The 6000-nt window shown below is 41.0% G+C and overlaps 1 pseudogene; it reads left to right on the top strand.

Annotated features, from left to right (window-relative positions):
- The first annotated feature begins 219 nt into the window (after positions 1-219).
- LOC148581653 (uncharacterized) overlaps positions 220-6000 on the top strand; it is a 47204-nt pseudogene continuing 41423 nt past the window's right edge.

The raw sequence follows: 6000 nt of genomic DNA, 5'->3' as shown, positions 1-6000 counted from the left end.
TTTTACTGTAAAATAAACTGAGATGTATTCTAGCAAGGTCGGTGGTATAAACCGCTTGTGTACGCGTTGATGTTACTCTTGGCAAAGACGTGACAAGGACAGTAGTGAATCTCGCTTGCGCTGAGCTGAGTTATGCCAAGACAAGGACCATGGTTGATCCCACTTGTTTTGTGCCTCTCTTTGATTGTAAGGGTGGCTGGGCTTACAATTTTCAGAGTAATGCCTCCAAAAGAAGGTGACAGGGCACTAATCCCTTTTAGACCAACATCTGACAAGTCTGGGGTAAATCCTTCTGGTGATGCACGACAGAGAAACAATATTCAGGTTAGCTACCGGATCAGGTTCTAGCAGTATAACTAACACGTGAGCTCATGGCCAGTAGGACAGACATGCATCATATGCATTATGTAAAATTGTTTGAGTGTGAATTGTTTTGATTTGCCTACTTGTATATCTCTACTTAATTGCTAACTGTTATATATGTTATAACTGTTATTGATTGTGTTTGCATCTACTGGTTACAATTACTAAAATCAATGCCAAATTTTTGTGGTATTGAATTGAAAAGAGACAGGCCGAGTAAAGTATGGGATGAGATTGAGAATTGGACCATGAATATAGTGAAGTATATAGAGTGTTTTACCCGGTTTTAGATTAGTATAACCTTAGGCTTGGATCTCGGTTGTTGGAGCTTAGGATTGCCTAGTGGATTCAGGTAGTTTTATATCGTCTCTATTTATAACTATTACCCTGTTGGAAACCTTTTGGTTCTCACCCGTTTTGGGAAACAGGACGTCACGCACCTCGCTGAGCGTGTTGGATTCTCTCTGTAACATGTAATACCCGGTCTAACCGAAATTAATTAAATAATAAGTTAAATGGGAGCGACTATGGTTGGAAGATTTGGCAATTGAAATTTGATGATTTAAATATGATATTTGGATTCAGTGAAATTTTCCGAGTCGAAAAATATAGTTTTCTGCGCAAAAGCGCGCAGTGAAATTTTGACCGGCAGTACCGGCTGAGATCTGTCTGGTACTACAGCTGAGGAAATTGATTATGAATAAATAAGATTAAGAAATGAGGAATTATAATTAGGGAAGGTAGAAATATTTGAAGTGCGATTTAGAGCGCTAATCTTAAAGGTTTTGGTCCAAAATTGGGCCAACGGACAAAAATAAGTGAACCGGGCCTAAGTGGGCCCAAGACCCAACATATATAAACATTAGTTATGATTATTTCAGCTCATTTTGCCCTAAAGAAGGGGTGTTGGGCGCTGATTTGAGAAGAGAGAAGAGAAGAGAGAAAACCTAACTCTCTTTGATCTTCAAACCACCATAACTTGAGCTACGGAGCTCCGATTGACGAGCCGTTTGTGGCCACGCATCGCTCTTCTCATCCTCTACAATTCTATCTAAGTTTTGTGGTGAGTATTCCATTAATCTCTGCCCAGTTTTCGAAATTCCCCACTGTTACACGTTTTTGGATAATTAATGTTGAAATCTTGTGATTTTGGGTGTTTAGGGATACTCCAACATGGATTCTAAGTGGGTTCTATCCCTACTTCATATGGGCTGAGGTAAGAAGTGCTCAAACCCTTGTGATTTGTCATTTTTATGAGCCCTAGGTTGATGTATATATGTGATATTAGTTATGTTAGTGTATTTGGTGATGTTGGTGCACAATTGGGAGATTGGTATTGCTTGAGGAGCTTTGGTGAGGTTTGGAGCTAAGGTTGGTGAAGACTTCCATAGAAGAGGCTCAATTGGTTTGGCTACAAGAGGTACGGTTTAAGTTTCATTTAAGTACCGTGTGTTGTGATGAGAATTCCTAGGCTAGATGCCCCTAGGATTAAGTTTGGATTGTGTAAATGGTTGGTGCTAATATGCATAGTTGGTATGTAATGTGAATTAATGATTTGGGTTGAGAATTGTGTGGCCTTGTATACTTGGTGTATTGAGAATTTGATGTACTGGGTAATGAGTATTGATTTGTGGTTTATGCATTTAAATTATGAAATTGGGCCGGAGGCCGTGAATTTTGGGCCGGAGGCCGGAAAAAGGTAAGAAAGATAAGTTGATGTGTGCATTGTATGATGACACAAGTGATTGGATGAATTTCAGATAATGAATATATGAATGATTGGGTTGGTTATTGAATAATAAGGTTTGAGGAGTTGAGGTGTGGGATTTGGTAAATTTGGGTGCAATTATATAGATGAGGTATATTTGGTTTTGGTTGAGATATATTATATGGTCATATATGTGATTATGATTATTGATGCCTTGATGGTATGATGATGCATTAGAGATATGTATGTCGTGATATATGCTTGAGGAATGATTAAGGTTGATTTGTGGGTGAAGCCACGTGATAGTGAGTACGATATTGATTATGTATAATGATGGTTGATTGGAAATAGTGTTGTTGAAATTTGGCATGAGAAAGAGTATATGATATGTAAATGTGTTTGAGTTTGAGAAAGTGTCAACGTGCGAGTTGAAGAGGCTTGATGTTGATTTTGGTATATTTTGATTGATTTCAAAGAAAAGGCTGAAATTGGCATGTTTTGATTGATTTTGAAAAGAGTTGAAAATGTCTTGTTTTAAAAATGGCACTTTGTGGTTTTGTATGAAAATATGGTTTTTGGGCATACTTTGACGGGACATAACCTGGACTACGGATCTCTGTTTTCTGCCAAATCTGTTTAGAAATGAAATTGGATCCGGGATGTCCATGCCGTTCAAAGAACGGGTGAAAAACGATTTAAAATGAGAGAGTTATGTCCGTCGGAAGATTGGGGGTTGAATCTGTAAATTCTGCAGCTTTTAACTTAGAAAATTTTTAGCAGAACGACCCTACGCGCGTAGGCGCACCTGGCGCGTGCGCGCCGTTCTTCCAGAAAGCACCATCCACGCGTGCGCGGGCGCGTCGATGTGCTGTACCAAATGCCCAGCCATTTTCCAGAGAGTTGTGCCAGAGTTGTGCCAGTTTTGTGCCTGGGCGCAAGAGCACCCACGCGTACACGTGGCTGACGCTTGCGCGCCGTTTGGATATTTTTCAACCCGCGCATTCGCGCGTATAACACTTGTGCGTCGATGAGTTTTTGGCCATCCACGCGTGCGCGTGGAGTACGCGTGCGCGTGGCTCTGTTTTCATGCCAAAGTTGATTTTTGAGTTTTTAAAGCCAAACCTCATACTTTTAAGCCTCCGATCTCACCCCTTATGTATTAAATCATTATGGTATGCCTAGCAATGAGGAAGGAGCTAGGGGATGTGGTAACTTGCGAGTGAAGCAAGGGAAAAGGTTATGATCAATGATGATCAGATATGATTATATGAGATATGGAGGATGACGGTGGAAGTACCGTGTAAGCCATGAGCCGAAAGGCTATAATTATTGATAAATGGCCAGTTCTTGATTGAACCATGGGCCGGATGGCTGAGTTATTGTCGGGTTACGGCAAAGCCATTAATGTTTATGGCTGAGTATAAATGCATATACGATTAATGAATGAATGTGTTAAATGGATAATAATGGAAAATGTTGAAATGTGATGTGTGACCCCGGGTAGTAGGCAGTGGCGTTGTCCACTTGCTCCTGGTATGAGACGGAAAATGATGTTTATGATAAATGAGTTTAATTATGGAGTTTTGAATGAATGTATTTGTGATACCTGGGTAGTAGTAAGGGTTGTGGTTCGTCCCACTTGCTCCAGGTTAATGTTTGAGATTTGATAACAATGAGGATTTATAATATGAATTGAGATTGAATGAATAATGATGAAAAATGTCAAATGTAGGCATGCTTGTGTTTTCTCTCTGGTTGTAAGGGTGACAGGGCACCGATACCCTCTAATGGCGACAGGGCGCAGATATCCTCTAATGGCGACAGGACGCAGATACCCTCTAATGGCGACAGGGCGCAGATACCCTCTAATGGTGACAGGGCACATATTCTCTCTAATGATATTAATACGCAACAGAGAGACTGTGCCCGGGTTAGCTACCGGACATGTCGGGTTGGCTTGATAACCGACAGATGATATCATCAGCCATAGGGCAGGCATTCATCATTTGCATATGTTTGAATTGTTTGGGTTTGCCATTTGTTTTGGATTTCTACATCATATATGCCATGTTACCTGACTATATGCTACTTGTTCTACTTGTACCATATTTGTGTATTACTTGCCTGTATTGCTTGTGTTTGTACAACTGAGATGCCCTCATGCTGGTGTCGGTGGGTGTGAGGGCTGTTCTTGATGGGATGAATTGACGATGCAATTGCATGATGATGATGATTATTGAATGAGATAATCGGAGCTCTCTGGGTAGACGCAGTGATGTAGTTTCACTAGCTCCAGGCGAGGGTATGATGTATTGATATAGAATTGCTGAGGCAGAACAACTAGTGATGGTTTTGCTTATAATTCTGAGTCTGATTCGTGAAAGAGTCAGCGAGTTGGGAAATATGTGAAACATGAATTAGATTTAGCACTCCCTTATGACAGTTGCCTATTCATGGATTAGCGAGAACCTAGGATGAATATTTGGTGAAGAAGTTTAGGATGCTTAGTGAGTTTTTATTACAGTGCATTGTATCTATTTGGCACTTTTACCGTACTGGGAACCCATGGGCCCGGGGTTCTCATTCCGTATATATCTCTTGTTTTTCAGATACAGGTCCAGGTGCTCAGAAGTAAGTTGTGGGTCGTCTGAGAGACGGCGAAGATCTTTATTTCCTCTACTTTGTGTTTTGATTAGAATCTCTCCACCTTTGTTTTGAAAAGATTATATTATGTATTGAACTCGTTCGGAACTTGCCTATAGAGGCTCTTATGTTTCCTTTGGGAGAGATTAGGATATGCTGTTGTCATCTACTTTCATACTGTACCCTAGCCGGCCTAAACTTCGCGGGTCGCGACTAGTGGCTATTTACTTATGTTATATATATCTATCTCTTAATCTCCTTTATGCCTTGTCCGTATATCGCGTTTGGCTTAGCAGTTTAACTTTTCGTTGTCGAAACGTGAATGATACGCCTTCGTGATTTTATTTCTACTCTTTTCAGGCTTCTCGATTAATACTCTTTTCGAAAATTACCTATATTTATATATTAAAAATCCACCTGAGAGTCGTACCACCGTAATATCATTGACTTATGACTCGAGCATAAGAATTTGAATATTAGGGTGTTACATTATGGTATCAGAGCAGTTCGTCCTCGTGAGCCTGAGGGATGGAACTGCTTATGCTTCAATGCATACTCTGAGTCTGTGCCTGTGCTAGTTAGGGTATCTAACTGATACATCTAGCATGAAGTCCATGAGTGTACCTTTGGTACTTTGAAGCACTATACTTCCGATATTGAGACTGATCAACTTAATATCGATTATTTAGTGTGTATAGGAACCAGATGGCGCCTCGTGGACCCGATCGTAGACGTGAAAAAGACCGTATTAATACGCAGGAACCGGAAATTAACCCGAATAACCCGATAAACCTTATGGCTGCGTTGGAGAATATGACTACTGCTATGCAGGCCACTACGGAGGCTCTTGGGCAACAGATAAACAATAATGGCAATGGCGGAAGGGAAGCTCAGGGCCTGATGACACTGGCGACTTTCTTAAAGGTTAATGCACCTAACTTCAAGGGAACCACCAATCCGACTGAAGCTGATACTTGGTTTCAGGCCATGGAGCGAGTACTGCAAGCGCAGTTGGTACCTGAAGAGCAGTGTGTTGAATTTGCTACCTATCTACTCACGGGAGAAGCATCGCATTGGTGGCAAGGGGCTCGACGCCTCTTGTAACAGAGGAATGATCTTATCACTTGGGATGCCTTCCAGGTGGAATTCTATAAGAAATTTTTTCCGAATTTCGCCAGGACAGCCAAGGAATTGGAGTTACTGCAACTAAAGCAAGGTGCTATGTCCGTATCTGAGTATACAGACAAATTTGAGGAGCTATTCAGATTTTCCCGCATGTGTCAAGG

Source organism: Arachis ipaensis, chromosome B10 (genome assembly GCF_059453495.1).
Source record: "Arachis ipaensis isolate K30076 ecotype BB chromosome B10, ASM5945349v1, whole genome shotgun sequence".
Taxonomy (NCBI): Eukaryota; Viridiplantae; Streptophyta; class Magnoliopsida; order Fabales; family Fabaceae; genus Arachis; species Arachis ipaensis.
Note: the sequence above shows the minus strand (reverse complement) of the source record. Positions and strands in the feature narration are given on the sequence as shown.